Source organism: Panicum virgatum, chromosome 8K (genome assembly GCF_016808335.1).
Source record: "Panicum virgatum strain AP13 chromosome 8K, P.virgatum_v5, whole genome shotgun sequence".
Taxonomy (NCBI): domain Eukaryota; kingdom Viridiplantae; phylum Streptophyta; class Magnoliopsida; order Poales; family Poaceae; genus Panicum; species Panicum virgatum.
The window spans coordinates 47355094-47370107 of NC_053143.1; the positions used below are offsets into that span (position 1 = coordinate 47355094).

The window sequence follows — 15014 nt, forward strand, 5'->3', positions numbered from 1 at the left end:
TAGAGCTTCCGACCGGTACTAAATGAACTCGGTGCCATTTAGTACTGGCTCGTGGCTCCAATCGGTACTAAATGGTCGCTAGCCGTTGCGCCGCTCGTGTCGGTGGCGTCTTTTAGTGCCGGCTCAGGTTTCAGCCGGTACTAACCAGCTCCCAGGGGCACTGTGCGTCCTGCCCGGTACTAAATTGATCCGTTAGTACCGGACCAAAGTGCGACCGGTACTAATGTGCAGGGACAAATGAGCCGTTTTCTGGCAGTGTCCATAATCAAGTTATAACATAGATTCAGTTACTAAATGGTTCTTTAACTGTATTTTCTATATGCTTCAAGTACAAAGAGTTTCTTTCATAGGAGCAGATGACACTTGTAGCCTTCAGTTCATGATTTTCGAGAAAAAAAGGGTAGAGCTCATTGGAGAAAGTACAGAGACCCTAAGGAAACAGTATGATCCAAGCACTATTCCACCTGAGATATCACAATGGATTACCCTAAATTCACTTTCGTAGTCAAAGTGCTATTCAAAAAAGTGTCAAAAATATGGAGCCTTCTTCTGAGGTTGTGATGATCAAAGAAAGACATGAAAAAGATTGTGATGATCAAAGAAAGACATGAAAAACAAGCAACATTACCAAACATCATACACAATGTATCTAATGATGAATTGATGATCTGCCACCATGGGTAACAATATCATCAATGAAAAAGATTGAGCAGGTGTAGCAAAGAAAAATTATTGTTTAGTACATGTTTTATTACACATATCTGTGCTAACTATGGACTTGTTGCAGGCATCGTTATCGTACACTCTTCAATCCACAGATGTACAAGATATGGAAGTTTGAGTAAGTATATTTTTACTGTTTTATACACATATCCTATTTCCCTACTTCTAATAATATTTCAAATAGTTACAGTGCTTGCAATACCACATAGAAGCATACTGAATCACAGGTATCCTTTTTCCCTAAACAAAAAATCAATTACAAAAAAACTATAGAATATAGTGTGTAATCTTTTTCAAAAAAAATTCCTAGATTAATGACGACGATGACAAGAAGCATGAGGAACAGGAGAGGAAGAAGCTAAAAGTTGAGAAATGATCAAAGATTAGTTTACCTTTATCTATTATTATTTAATTTGGATTTAACTTCCATATGCTTATATATATATATATATATCCTTATTTTTCTCTGTGTGGCAGGACTACAAAGCTAACAGCAATGAACCAAATAGAAGGATATTTTGCTGCACAGGCCACGCCAATGTGGACTACTGCTTTTGTTTATAGTTCTCGATACAATTTTTGTTAACTGACGCTCTTACTATGTACTCCCTCCGTCTCATAATATTTGCACATCTAAGATCAGACACGTAAACCAATGCATAATGTGAAATTACAAAAATATCCCTTGTCTTTTGTGAGAAGGATCCGGATACTGTCTTGTCTTTTGGCATGCGTGCCTGCAAATCAATAGCGCAAATGCAATCATGCATAAAAATCAATGTAGTACCAATATTCTGTCATGTGCTGTTTTTAATAATACAAGTTCGATATATGAAAAATCTAAAGTAGTCAATAAGTTAGGATGGATGGAGTATTTTCTGATAGTTCATTCCGTAGCAAGCATTTTATTTGTTCTTGAGAGTGATTCCAGTTAAATCTAGGGTTAAGGGCAGCAGGAGGACCTACGGCACGGCTGGCGAGGGGCGTGCGTTGGCAGCACCATCAACAAACAACGAATCAGGTCCCTTCCTCCTCAAATTGACCCTGCTGGGCCTTAAATCGAGCTGTCCTTCCTCAAAGCGAACTCCTCCTCCTTCAAATCGACCTCACCAAGCAGAGAATCAAGCTCCTACTCCCTTGAATCGACCACAATGAACGGCGAGCTCCTATTCCCTGGAATCGACCTCACCAAGTCACGCAAGTTCGGAGATATACCTTGGGTTGTGGTAGCCGATGTTGACGTCGAGGCGGGAGTAATCGAGCGCGTTACAGCGATGCCCATGAAGATAACGGTGGCGGTGACGAGCTGGAGCAGGCCCATGGACCGGTCCTTGCGCAGGATGGGCGGGAAGTTGTCGGACCCCTCGTCCTCCATGGCAGCCCCCACATCTCGGACCAAAAGGAGAGCCACCTCCGGGCGCGGAATCGGGCGAGATCGAGCCCTCATGTCATCCGGATCGGATGCCCGACCTCCGGCACCTGCGGGAGAGATGAGATCGGGTGGGGCGAGTGCCGCTGGCTGGTTGGCCCCCGGCGGAAGGGAGGTGGAGGCGCACTGTGCTGCCGACGTGGTGGAGGGGACCCCGGGGAGCCGCATGAGCAGGTCGGCACACGGAGGCGGAAAGGGCCGAGAAGGGGAGAGGACACTTAGTGGCAAAGTAGGGGAGAGCGTAGAGGGTGAGGTCGCCGTTGAGTGGTCGAGACGTCCGGGTTGGCGACCCATAGGAGGAAGCCCGCGAGCGCGAGGAGGGAGATGGCAGCAAGGCAGGGAGAGGGTGGCGTCGGGGAGCAGGAGAGGGAGAGAAGCGGCGGCGAGGAGCCGGGTAGGAGAAGGGAGGCGGCCGCGAGGAGCCGGGGAAGAGAGCGGAGGCGGTGGCGAGGAGCAGGAGAGGGAGGGAGTGAGCGGCGGCGGGGAGGAGGGAGAGGGGGTAGGGTTCGGGTGCGGCGGGAGGGGGTAAATGAAAAGCGCCTGGCGTTTTTCTTCTTCGTGTTGAAATAAACATTAGTAGGAGAACCTAAGTGCAAAATTTACCAACAAGTTTGTTGTGCGGTCCAGACAGTCTGGGTTCTATTGTGATTCTCAAAAAATAGGAGGAGTTTTATGCAAAATAGCCGAAGCACAGGCAGACACACGTCCTCTTTCTGCCGTGAAGCGCGGGGAGGAGAGCGCAAAGCAGTAGATTTTAACCATTTCGATGAACATGACAGAATCAGCTGTGTGATTGTTAAAGCAAAAGCATGTACTCTGGTGGCAGCAGTCTCATACGAGTCCTATCCTTTAAAATGATAACTTCTGCGGATTACATTTGGTTGATTAGGCACCACAGTACTATGATGTATGTCTAGCAGCACACGCTGACACGCATACAGCTAACCTAGAGGTCGTTCTAGGCAGATGTCACTCTTTTATCCAAGCACAAAATTCGCTTGTTGATCTCAATGATGCAGGGCCGGGGCAATCTGGGATCTTCCTCTAGTGAGTGGTAGGCCAATGTGCCCTGCCTGATGAACCCGCAAACACAGAAATGAAGGGGGGGGGGGGGGGGGGGGGGCGGGGACAAGGGGTATTTTAGCGGCATGCTCTGCTTTGGTGTGCGGACAGTGGTGACCGCATCCTCTGTTTTCGGTGTGCTCAGTTCTGTTCTGTTCTGTGCATCACTACAACGTGTCCTCCGGGCTCCGGCTCCACCGTACCACCCTGGAGTCTTCACTCTTCAGGGGCGCTGGGTGCTCCTCCACAACGAGTATTTTGCGCGCGCCTTGGCGCGCTCTTGCGGTTATTTTAGTAATCTAATGATAATATCATTTGCTCTACAAAGTCATATCTCTATACATGAGAGGTGAAACAATTTCTGAAAAAATATGGGTAGTAAATAACCATCCATTATTAGCATCTCCTTAAATGTGTAAGATAGATCACGGAGAAGCGATGAGAATCAATGACAAAAAACTAAAGGGAGCAAATGAACGCCTAAATTCTATAGTCTAAAATATCACTCAGATTTGTTACTAATTACAATTAATACCGCAAACAAATAATTGCAGGAGCAGCTGCTTGTACTATATTACAATAACAAATGGAAAAGCTTGGAATGACTTAAATGTTAATACAAATAGAAGCCATTATCAAGCCTTCTCTTCAATGCCAATGGATGCGAACACCTAACAGAAGCATAGAAGGACATTACCTGATCCGACCTGTGCTAAATATTTTCAATGTGCAACTATATAGTCCTAGCAACAAAGTATCTGTGAAATAATTGCTTTTATTTACCTCAAATTGAGGTATGTACACATTTCTCGCATGAGCCCCTTGTCATTCCATTGTCATGACCATCTGATGAAGCTTCGGGTATTACAAATAAAAGGGACCAAGCTGTATCCACTAAAGAAATTTCAGTTAGACATTCTGGATGTTATTAGTACAAAATTTGTCACCTTAAACTGAGGTTTAGTATGTTATATAAATTAATCTATTGAAACAACTAAATCTTGCAAATTCACATGTTACTATAACGTTTATAGGATACTACAATCGATGAAGAGGGAATGTTTATGAAGATTCATAATCTGAACCAACATTGACGTGTTTTTTTAACTGGTATTAAGTTCATTCATGTTCTACACTATTACTATAGAACTTTGTTGGAGTAGCAGCAGCTAGAGGATGAGCTGCTATAGACAACAATCGGAAAGAGAATTTACCTTCTTGGCTGTTTGTTGAAGATCCACTTATCTTGTAGTATAGTATCATTAAAAGAGCATTGTTGAAACAGGTTTCACAAACCTCACCTATGGAACGACATTATCCCCACAGTTGCAATTTGAATAGTTTGCAAATGAAAAGATAAGAAGCGAATGACTCAAACTATGATCATAAATGGCCTAAAAAAATTCTGATCATAAGTCGGTTAATATTTGCTAACCTCTGTAATTGGCACGTAAAAAAGGTTGATTATATTCGGTAATGGAATAAAAAATGCAACTGTTAGCATTTTCAATAGACATATTATTATCCGATCTTTTAGGAAGGATAACACTGTATTCTCTCACAAAGTAGTTGATAAATTCCAGTATACTAATGACAAAAAAGGGTCACAATATGATATTGACATGATCAGCAGAAACTATCACAAACCACAATTCATTTATGCGTAAAAATATAATGTATAAGATAAGCTTGCTATATGCCTGTAAGAACAAACTGTTTGGCCATAAGCAAAACATGTTGATTTCCTTCTCTGAAATATAATTAGAATTATGGGCTTGACTGCATCACGGTACACCTGTTCATCCCATAAGGTAGACAATAAAAATTAAATGATGATTGTTGAGAATATACACTATGCACAATAACGGAGAAACATCAAATGTCAATAAGAAAATTGGTACTATGGACTTAAACCCTGCTTGGACTTAATTAGGGACAGCAGCTTGGACCGACAAGTGAAAGAGCAATACCTCATCATTCGAAACATGTTCATCCAGAACAGCATCGATACAAAATTAAAAAAAATAAAAAGTATGAGGTTATAATTTTAAGTATCAATGCCATCTTATACTGTAGCTAGTAAAATTGAGCCATTGCGACCACGAGCATGACATTATGACATACTCATGCAGAGTAAAAATGGCTACAGGAATGTGTCAATAACACGGTAAAATTTGACAGGTGAATATAAGGGCAAATCAATTGAAAAAATGCTAGGTGTTGTCTTAATAGATATTCCTGTTAACCAGTGCAGAATACTCAAGGCACACATGCATGCACAAAAAAACATCCTATTACTTGGACCCAAGAAGGTAGCGAACAACACTGGATAGCAATGTGGATAAAGGACATCTAGCCCCATAAAGTAGGAGAAACAAATGAGATAACAGGCTGGATGCATAAAGATCACTTACAATAGCATGCTGCCCTTATGCCCATAAGCTGCCACTGCACCACCATAGTATGAATCAGCATACGGGTATGATATAGCCTGAAAATGAAAGCAACTCGTGTAACTCACATGATTGCCTATTCGGAGAACTGGCAAACAGTTGGAACTTTAAATAACCTAAGGACTGCTATAATTGGAACTTACAAAGGACTGACGACGGTCAGTTTTTGGATGTGCATAAGCTGTTTCTGGATTGCCAAGAGATAAAGCTGGCATCATCTTATTTTCATTACTCTTCGAGTAACCATCATGATTACCTAGGATAGCAATTAGGTAAAAAGGACTGTCAAATTGTTGGGTTTGATCTCCACGACTCGATCCACCTTGACCGCACCCTGATCGGGGGCGCCCAGCCCGTTCTGGCTAATGGGGCCCGTCGCCCGCACTATAAAGAAGATGGAGAGGGCCCGGGGCACAGAATCTGAAGTTCACTGCCGCTACAACCCTCTCCCACATCCCTACCGATCTTGTAACGACTGGCCTGGGAAAACGGCTAAGATCCACTCTATCGAGGAGAAGACCACACCTGCTAATTAACCCTCTTGCGCTTTCGTCCTCGCTTCGCGCAAAAAGTTACAACCGGGGTTAATAGCCTTCCCAGGCTCAGCTATTTAAGCTGGTCTGCCTCAGTATCGGTAACCGATATGGGACTAAGTATCGGTACCCTAGACCTGATTTGTATGCCTAGAAATCGATCCAGTGAAGAACCCTTGTGTTATAGAATCTAACAATGGTATCAGATGCCCGATCTAGTGTGTAGATCGGGTCTTTGGAGTACACGTGCATCAGATCCGTGCTCCGAATGTAGAAGAAGGGAAAGAAACTCATAATTGTTTTCGAATCGAAGAAAAGACTAGAAAGAAACTTGTACTCGAAATTCAGATCGAGAACTCGTGAAACCCTAACCCTAGAACCACCGAATCAAGTCAAGAACAGAAAACTAGGGGAAGGGGGGAGCCTACCTCCTCGGCAGCCGCCGGTCGCCGGCATTCGAAGAAGAACCCGGCCGCTCGCCGTTGCGCAGTCACGCGCGGGAGACGGCCCAAATCCAGAACACGGGCGCCGCGCACAGCCACCTCGACGGCCGTGCGCTCATGCACGCGCCGGCGAGGGAGCCGCGGCTGCACCGCCATCTTCCTCAGGGCCGGCCGCCGTCGCGCCGCCGGTGCCGCCGCCGCTCGCCGTTGTGCAGTCATGCGCAGGGCTACGCTCGCAAGAAGCAAGAAACGAGCGCCACCCACGGCCATCTCGACGGTCGCGCGCTCGCCGAGTGAGTGTCGCGCGCCGGCGACGGAGCCGCGGCAGCGCCGCCGCCTCCCTTGCGCCGGCCACTGCCGGCGCCGCCGCTCAGACACGAGGAGAAGGGGGAGGAATAGAATGAGCTCGGGTTAAAAGGAGCTCCAGCGCCGGCCGGTTTTTGATCCGGCGAGAAGCGTAGAGAGCCGTCGGATTGAATCCGACGGCCGGGGACGACCGCGCGGCTCACGGGCTTGAATCAGCTCTGGCGGGTATCACCCGCAGGCCGGAATCCCGGCCCAGGCCTAGCTTGTGGCCTAGGCGCGGGGGGCGGCAGTGCAATGTGGGCCATGGGCCACAAATCGGCTGCAGGCCGAATGAACAAAAGAGAATTAGTTTTTTATTTGTTATTTTCAGAAGCTTTTGAATATAGATTTAGATAAATTTGTTTAGAACTTGAATCTCTGCAAACAAATGCACCAACGTGTATTATTTTCAGAGTAGAAAATTATAGAATTATGCTTATGAAATTTTAGAATTTTTACATGTTTCCGCTGCAAATAATTTTTCTTGTCTCTATGTTGATTTGAACCAACGAGATAATCGACATAGAGGCATATATAATTTGTTTTTTAGAATTTTTAGTATATTGTAATATTATAATTTCTTACCAAAGTTGATATTGCAATATTATAATTTTTTTTGTACAAAATAATTATATAGAATTTGTTTTTCCAGAATTCTTAGTATATTATGATATTGTAATTTCTGACCAAAGTTGATATTACAATATTATAATCTTGACCAGAAATTTCTATGCATTTTCTCTATCTCTGCCCAAAGGTGATTTAGACTTAATGCACAGAACATTGTATGTTTGAATTTTGACCAAAGTTAAATTTAAACATGCCATTATTGTTATCTTGAGTTTGTACTCAAATTTCAGAATTTTGGGACATAATGTTATGTCATATGTGAATGCCATTCCAGAATTAAATGGCCAGAACTATAGGAAATGTTTTTGAGAAGTTACAAATTGCTCTGGCGATGGCTAATATAGATTTGGCCATCACAATGCCAGCACCAAAAGAACCAGAAAATCCCGTGAGAACTCAGAACAAAGCAAATGATGCATGGGCTATTCGAACAATAGCCCATCACGTTGCTTGAACCAAATGGGACATTCAGCAGGCACGGCGAAATATTACAAACCGCAAGTGCCTGTTGATTATCAAAGGTTCCACTTTAAATAACACATTCTAGAAAAGAGCCACATGGCAAACAAGATTAAGACAGTCATTGTTCAGCTGGTGTTCAAGTCTATTCTCAAAGACTTTTCGACTTTTCATGTCAGTTAGAACACTCAGCCAGAAAATTAGAACGTTGAGAAGCTATTTACCATATGCATTCAAAAAGAGGATAGACTCAAGGCCGCCAATGGAGGTGAGCCTGTCTTCCACATTCAGCAGAAAAACAAGAACTATCATAATAATAAGAAACTTTTCCCACCTAGTACAAATCAGAAAGAATTTGATCTGTGTACCTTGATTAGATGATGACTCTATTGATTATCATTCATTGCCTGAGAATGTGAACGACATATGCAATGAGAATAAGAATGTCTCATCATCTATGAATGTTCATAAGAAACAAGAGAATTGATGCAATCTCGTCGAAATTATGGCACTGTCGTTTAGGCCATATTTCGAGGGGGAGAATACAACGCTCAGTACAAGCATCAATTCTTCCACCATTAGAATTCTTAGATTTAGAACAATGTATTGATTGCATCAAAAGAAAATATGTTAAGAATATAAAGAAAGGTGACAAACGAAGTGCGGAAATTCTAGAAATAATTCACACAGATATATGAGAATCGTTCCCATCACTACTGTGGCTACATTTATCTAATAAAAGATATTTATAGCAGAAGTAGAAAATCAATATGATTTAAAGATCAAGATAGTCAGATCCGACCATGGAGGAGAGTACTACGGTCGGCACGCCCCGTATGGCCAAGTTCTTGGACTTTTTGCTAAGTTCCTACAGGAGAATGGCATAGTTGCCCAGTATTCCATACCGGGCGAGCTTTAGCAGAATGGAGTAGCAGAAAGAAGAAACCGTACCCTTATGGATATGGTAAGAAGCATGATGAGCTACTCCACGCTACCAATTAACTTGTGGATGGAGGCGTTAAAAACCACCATCTACATACTTAATCGTGTGCCTAGTAAATCGGTGCCGAAGACACCGTATGAATTATGGACAGGAAGAGAACCCTCACTTAGTCATTTTCGAGTGTGGGGTTGTCCGGCTGAGGCCGAAGTGTTTAATCCAAACATTAGGAAACTAGATCCCAAGACAGTCAGTTGCCATTTTATTGGTTATCCAGAAAAATCGAAAGGGTATCGTTTCTACTGCCTTGACAGACACACGAAATTTGTAGAAACAAGACACACTGCCTTTCTAGAAGATCAGATGGTCAGGGGGAGCATGGTAGCCAGAAAAATTGATCTTGAGGAGAAACGGGTATTCGTTCCTACTCCGATGACTCAAGAGCCTTATTTCTGCTTACCTGTGGTCGTGGCACTAGTGGAACAGAGAACTGTAGTGCCATCACCAGCTGTTAGTTCTCCCAACATGGCAGCAAATGAGAATGAGGACCCCATTCCTCATGATCAATCAGAACCCGTTGCTGCGGATGAGGGGGAGCAACAGCAGCCTCCTGTACTAGAAATACCAGTTGAAGTGACCCCACAAAGGCCACAAAGAACTACAAGATCTGCTATTTCTGACGATTATGAAGTCTATAATAGTGAAGAAATACAAATTGAGGGTGATCCCACCTCATTTGAAGAAGCCATGAAAAACGCAAATTCATCCAAGTGGTTTGCAGTCATGGAAGATGAAATGAAATCAATGAGTACCAATAAAGTTTGGGACTTGAAGAAATTCTCAAAGGAGCCAAAACAGTAGGCTGCAAGTGGGTTTACAAAACGAAGTGTGACTCCAAAGGGAATATAGAACGATATAAGGTGCGACTCGTGGCAAAAGGCTTCACACAGAGAGAAAGAATAGACTACAATGAGACTTTTTCTCCGGTCTCATGTAAAGACTCTTTCAGAATAATAATGGCCTTAGTGGCACATTATGATTTAGAATTACATCAGATGGATGTAAAGACGGCATTCCTAAATGGGGATCTATATGAAGATGTCTACATGGCACAACCGAAAGGTTTTGTTGTGAAAGGCCAAGAAAATTTAGGATGCCACCTAAAGAAATCAATTTATGGCTTAAAGCAAGCCTCAAGGCAGTGGTACTTGAAATTTGATGAAACAATCAGAAAGTTTGGATTTAATGAAAATGAAGAGAACAATTGCATCTATGCAAAATTTAAGAATGGGAGATTTATTTTCCTTATCCTGTATGTGGATGACATCCTGCTAGCTAACAGTGATGCTAATCTACTACTGGAGACAGAAATTTTTGTCCTCGAACTTTGATATGAAGGATCTTGGTGAAGCCTCATTCGTTTTAGGAATCGAGATTCACCGAGATAGAAGAAAATGGGTATTAGGATTGTCGCAGAAAGCATACCTAGAAAAAGTTTTAAAGAAATACGGTATGCATGTGAGCAAACCCACACCTGCTCCAATAGTCAAGGGCGACAGTTTCGGGAAACATCAGTGTCCCAAAAATCAGTATGACCTCGAGCAAATGTGTGGCAGAACCGCCCGAATTAATCCGGCTCAAGTGTGCTAACCATCACCATAAAGGTAATTCCAGCTAACACGCACTTCAAACGGAGTAATCCGACAGTCCAGTCGGGTAAAGTCCCGATAAAACCACCTGAGCTGCATTTGAAACCCAAAGATTACATGCAACTCACACGAAGGTGAGTCCAGAGAGTACAACATTTCACAAATTCTTACATCACAGAGTCTTAACTTAAATATTACAACCCGAGTTCAAAATCTTAGAAAGGTACTTAAAAGTCAAACTTAAAGTAGTTCAGAGTTCAACTGCAGCGGAAATAAAGCGAGTTCTAAACGACGATACAAGATGTCATGATGAAGCCCGTACATGACATCACTCGGCATTGTCATTGTTGGCCGGAGTCGGATCCCACTCCACCGACCAACCATGAGGTAAAGTACACGGTCATGTCAAGCTAGCTATCTGATCTTCAAACGTATCACCTGAAAACAAAGTTGAGCCACAAGCAAGGCTGAGTATACTAATACTCAGCAAGACTTACCCGACTATGGGTATGATTAGCCCACTACCTAGACATGCAAGGCTTTTGGCTGGAGGGGTTTGTTTCGCCGAAAAGCAACTAAGAGTAAAATCCTTAATTTCCAATTTTAGCTTCAAAATTCTAGTTCAATTGACCATTCTAAGTGAGCATCTATCCAATAGCATACATGGTGGAAAACAATTAATTTTTCATCATTCAACCATATTCATCATCATCATTGTTCCACTTCTTACTCTATGTGGCAAAAGGGTTAAGCAGTCTCAATACCCGCGAGAAACGGACGATTCGAATCGAATTTGTTAACCTGGCCAGGCAGACCTAAATACACGCATGGGGGATGAAGCCACCCATGCGACTTTTCCCCTTTTTCCCCGGGCATGGAACAGGCCCACCGCCCTAGGGTGCCCCGCGCGTGAACAAAGACCAGACAGTGGGGAGTATGTTCCACGGCCGGTTCCATCAGGTACTTAAGCTTACCGATTACCATATTCTCGGCATATTGATGATTAAAGTGAATAATTGTAAAGCTGCTTCAATTAAATCTAATTAATCTAATCCACGACGATAAAAGCTTTCATTGTTAGATCGGAACATCCTACACGTGATTGAGCCTAATAAACGTAACAGATAACTAAACCATAACCAAAACAGAGGCCTAAGAACTAGTAAGAGCCGATTCCCGGATCAATTCCCTGTTAAGACTAGAGCAGAGCATCTAACACGCCACCGGATCATCCAACCCGTTTGCAAGGCCTAACCTAGCAGATATTACGCCAACTCTTAAGAATAAGAGCAAACCATAACAGATTAGATCTACCAGACATAAAAGAAGCAGGGTGTTGCCTTTACGCAGCTAACTCTATGCAACAAGAGCTAGTATAAGATGATGACATGATCGCATAAAGACAACATGATGTTCGTAGATGATAAGCAACAAAGCACAACAGATCTACTAAAAGCCATGCTACGAACATCGAGATAACTAGTACTACTCGCCATCAAAAATGCTTCAGTACGAGTAATACCAAGGTAAAGGTAAGAACAACGCTGCCCTGATCGCGAGAAGAGATCAGGGCAACATGGCGCTTACTTGGATGAAACCCTAGGATTAGGGGTGGCGATGCACCGAGATTGTTGTTTGTGAGACGTGATGACGTTCTTCTTCTATGAATAACATAGGGTACATATTTATAGTCCGGAGACTTGGGAAACAATCTAAACTAATCTTGTCCCGATCGGACTCTATCTCTAATCTTGAACTAAATCTAAAGATACATGGCCCATGTGGCCCAAACGCTCACGCAGGAGCCGATTCACAAACCTTCTTCAATCTCCTGCTTCAAGCCCATCTTGCTTTCGGCCCATAAATTAATCCTGTTAATTTACGGCGATAACACATGTCCCCCTGGTTTTGGCAATGATAGTTCCAAAACCACACCGTCGCTTCATCTTCCCGTTAATGCTCATAAAACACACTGCAACCACCAAGGAAGACGCAACGTCTCTGCAACTGGCCCCTCGTAGGACGTGAAACTGCCGATCCGTCTTCCATCTTTTTACTATTTAACCTCACCCCGAATCGGCTCTTCTTCACAGCAAACTCTTTCTTCCTCCCAAGGCCAAGTAGCGCAGAAAACCCCACTCCTCTACCAGCCATGGCGATCTCTTCTTCCTCTGGCTCCAACTCCTTCGGAGATTCCTCTTCCTCCTCTTCTCCCTCTTCTTCTTCTTCCCTTTCCGCCTCCTCCATCGACTCCATCCCGGAGAGTCGGGAGCCGACGCCGGAGTGGGACCCAACTGCAGCGTATGAAGCGCTGGCTCCTCTGCACTGGGATGCAGAGGAGTTCGACTTCGAGACCGTCTCCGAGGAGGACGAGCCCAAGACTGAGGGAGAAGACCTCCGGCTCCTGTTCCAGGAGGAGTCGGAGAACAGCGACGAGGAAGACCCCTCTTCGGACGGAGTCGACTCCTCCTCGGAAGAGGAGATCGACTCCTCCTCCGACGATGATGAGCCGATGGGCGGAAAGCCCTTTCGGTTCCTCGGGTCCTCCGAGGAGGACAGCGAGGAAGAGAACAGCGACGGCGGCGACGGCTGGAGCGACTTCGGGTCCGAGGGCGGCAGCAGCGCCTTCGGCAGCGACGACGACGACGATGACAGCGACGACGACGACGACGGCAGCGGGGACGCGCCGGCCCGAAGCCCCAAGCACCGTAGGTACTAGGTACATACGAGCAGTAGAAGTAGTACTGTCGCATCGTAGGGGTAGGATCACAAAGCCGAAGGATTAATTCCTTTGTAACAATCGGCTTTTCCTTGCAACGACCTTTCCATTAATGAAATCGATTTCCTTCAATTCTGTGTGTTTGATGTTTACTTTCCAAAAAGCCGATGGCAACGCATCAGGCCTCTATAAATATCAAAAAGCCGATGAAATTTAAACTAGAAGCAACCCGCATAAGAGTAGAGTATCACTTCCACCTTGAACCGAACTCGAAACAAGCTCTCAAATCCGAGCGTAATTCGAAAACCCAGCTCTACAAATTCGAGCAAGAACTCTTCAAGCATCCGGAATTCGAATGAGAGCCCACATCAACCAAACCCCAAGTCAACGGATCTGAACCATGGCAGACTCTACAGCTCATACGACAAATTCTGCAATCGGTAATGTGGCAATCTGCGGCCTGAAGGTAATATTCGGCCTAATCCTTTAGTTTCCCTCAGCTTATTAAGCCTCTGAAACACTAAACTCTGAAACATGACACCATATGCATACTTCTGAATTTCTGAACTTCAGGTGTCAGACATCCTTCTGCCGCATCCTTCCAATCCAAAATGTTTATGTCTTGGCCCACGAATCAATGAAAATCCCATAGATTTGATCTCTTGTGAAGCAAATAGAATCCCTTTCGTGAATCAAAACATCAATTTGAACCTCTGGGCCGACTGCTTAAGAGCCTGGCCCAACCCTCCTGAGAGCTGGAATACATGGTACAGCAGAGTAGCAAAAACTTATATGCCCTTGTAGCAGGATTTGAGCATAGCCGATGCACTTAGCTTATCATTATCACCCCTTGACAAAGACGAAAACTTTTGAAAACCATCGGCTATTTCTGGTCCGATGCTTTGAACTGTTTCTTCTTTGGTCATGGACCCATGACTCCCACTCTGCTAGATGTCACCATGATCACTGGCCTAGACATTGGATCTCCTAATCCAACTGCCCACAAAATGGCAGAAGTCCCCTTCAAACTTTCTTCCAAGGCAAACTGCACAAACTGGGGCACTTACATGAATCAGCACATGAAAACAAAAGGTCCAGTGACTGAGAAGGAACACACAGCCTTCTTAAATCTTTGGCTAGGGCACTTCATCTTCTGTGGCCCTTCTTTAGCTCCAACTAAAAACTATCTTCCCTTGGCCTATCATTTGGCCCATGGCAACCGCACTGGCCTAGGTAAACTTTTCCTTGGAGAAACATACAGATATCTCCATTTGATGTCATCTAACCTGCTTAACCAAAAGAAACTGAGATCTGGAGACCCTTGGTGGTTTATTCAGTTGTGGGCACAACTATACTTTCAGCACCAGATTCCAAACTTCCAAGACCTAACCAAGAACTCTTTTCCTGATGAGAGTGGCAAACCAATTAGATGTACTAGCTACGGCCAAGCTTTATTTAGTCTACCTAGCAGTAAACTGAATTCAGCAGATGCAGCAAACTAGTTCAGAGTCTTCTATAAAGGCTTAGAGAATCCCCTTCACTTCCCATTCACCGAATCTGAATCCTTTGAGAACCCAACTGCCTTTAGACTAGATAATTTTGCCGATGACGACAGCACTCGGCATCTAT

General features: G+C 44.0%; 1 long non-coding RNA gene across 1 annotated transcript in view; it reads right to left on the bottom strand.

Moving 5' to 3' along the window:
- Positions 1-3655: 3655 nt before the first annotated feature.
- LOC120644928 overlaps positions 3656-15014 on the bottom strand; it is a 30090-nt gene continuing 18731 nt past the window's right edge. The window contains exons 3-5 of the long non-coding RNA XR_005663991.1: positions 5629-5705; positions 3998-5009; positions 3656-3885 (exon numbers count right to left, since the gene is read on the bottom strand). This is a non-coding gene — a long non-coding RNA (uncharacterized LOC120644928). The remainder of the gene's footprint in view (positions 3886-3997; positions 5010-5628; positions 5706-15014) is intronic.